The 2,178-nt window shown below is 31.7% G+C and overlaps 1 protein-coding gene across 1 annotated transcript in view; it reads left to right on the top strand.

The window, feature by feature from the left end:
* SEM1 (SEM1 26S proteasome complex subunit) overlaps positions 1–2,178 on the top strand; it is a 27,095-nt gene that overhangs the window by 9,795 nt on the left and 15,122 nt on the right. The gene's annotated exons all lie outside the window — the stretch shown is intronic.

Genomic DNA, 2,178 nt, shown 5'->3' with positions numbered 1-2,178 from the left:
ATGTAAGAAAAATTGTAAATGGTATGTAGGTTATTTTTGAGCCTCTCTTTGAGACTGCTGACCACCAATAACTGAAAGCTCATGAGTAATCTGGCAGCAACATCATTTATGACTTGCTTTTCATTGTTTGGTCTGAAGTTCCTCACTCACATTTTTGGTCCTTGTTGGAGAAAATACAGTAGTATTATGGTTCTGTGCTAGATACTAATTTTTTAGCCACTAAATAGTCATTTAGTATAGTTGTTTTTGTATCATGATAACCTATAGAACTTACTTTATTTTTTAAGTTTTAAAAAGTTTTATACAGTTTAAGCGGGAACACATGTATCTCAAAATAACTAGCTTTAGTGTGGCTTCATTGTCATATTCATGAAAATAATGATTTTGGTGCTGTCATTTATACTTACCTATGATGGTGAGTATATGATTAAAAGTTTTTCAAACTTTCATCTGTTTTTTAAAATGTTTTTCATGTAATGTTCTGTATATAGATGCACATATTTTATTTGAAGAAACCTTATTGAAGATTAGTTTATATTCAGAGGAGTTTTAATAAGGAATGAATGAGAATTTGATCTTCTTGAATATCATTAATAGAATAGGGCATTTGTTGGACTTCTTGGTGGCTCAGCCAGGTTGAACTACCCACTCTTGGTTTCGGCTCAAGTCATGATCCCACAGTTCATGAGATCTAGCCCACATTGGGCTGTAAGCACAGAGCCTGCTTAGGATTTTCTCTCTGCCTCTCCCCTGCTTGCATTCTCTTTCTCAAAACAAATAAACGTAAAAAAATAGGGCATTTGCAGCACTATTTGGTATAAATGGAATTTCTTTACGTTTCTTCAAAGTCGTATATTTCATACTTTTAAGAAATTTTAGAATGTTTATTGGAGGATGGGGAGAGTAATATCAAAAATAATTGAGATAAAACCCTTTTCCATGTCAAGGTGTAACTTAGATGAAGTGTTTGGGATTTTTGATAGCTCAAATTGTGAAATTTAAAGCTAGTTACAGATGTAATTCTCACTGGCAAATGTGAACAAAGCCAAATTTGGGGGCAAAGCCTTAAATAATTTAGAATTCCTAGAAACTTATGTATGAGGCATCTGTTATTGGTTATTTCCAATTCTGACTTCTTAAAATATGGTAATTTTTTTTTACCATTATACATCTGGAGGCCTGCACACTGAAGTAAACACAGCTGTGGTTATTTAAATGATTAATCACAATCCTAGAAATGCATTTAGTGTTGAAGACAGTGTGTATACTTTATAAAGTCATCTACACATTGAAGGAAAGCATTAGATATGAATCAGGTATCCTTTGATTTTATTTTTTTTTGCTCTTTTCAAAAATGGTGTTTTTGGGTTAAGTCTTTAAAAAGGAGTCATTGAATAAAATTGCATAGTTATCAATGTAGAGTTATAAGTGAAAATTCAAATGCAAATCAAGGATATATTAGAAGAAATGCCAAATACCAGAGATTAAAACAATCATGGCTTTTTAATTTACACATTCACTTAGTTGGAGTTCAGGTATATTGTAATTTACATATATTAAAACATATATACAGTATGGAGGATTTATAAATATTGGAAATAATATTTGGGTACATTATACCTTATCACTTAAACTTTTTTTTAATAATTTTTCTTTAAGTTTATTCACTTAGAAAAAGAGAGTGAGCATGCACAAGTGGGGGAGAGGCAGAAAGAAAGAAGGAGAGAATCCCAAGCAGGCTTTGCACCATCAGTCCAAAGCCCAATGTGGGGCTTGAACTCTCAAAAGTGAGATCATGACCTGAGCTGAAGTCGGACCCTTAACCAACTGAGCTACTCATGCACCCCTAAACTTTTTATATAATATGTTTAGTACTTCTTTGTTAATAAAATATTTAAAGTTTCCATCTCAAATAGATTATGGATTCTGGTTTGTCAGTGTGAATAAACACATATTCTTAATGGTGTACTTGTTAATTTAAAATGCTTATTAATAAGTTGTAATTCAAGAGGTTATTGTCTTAAATTCTCCATCTGTGTTAATTAGAATGCTAGTATATTCGGTGCATCTCACTCCTATGATAAGGCATTAAGGTTAAAGAGTAATACATTAAAATTCATATTATTAATCAGGAATTTAACCAGCTTTCCCATTTGTTCTATCCTTGTATACTCAGAA

The sequence above is a fragment of the Suricata suricatta genome, chromosome 2 (assembly GCF_006229205.1).
Source record: "Suricata suricatta isolate VVHF042 chromosome 2, meerkat_22Aug2017_6uvM2_HiC, whole genome shotgun sequence".
NCBI lineage: Eukaryota > Metazoa > Chordata > Mammalia > Carnivora > Herpestidae > Suricata > Suricata suricatta.
This window is presented reverse-complemented; position numbering and strand designations above follow the sequence as displayed.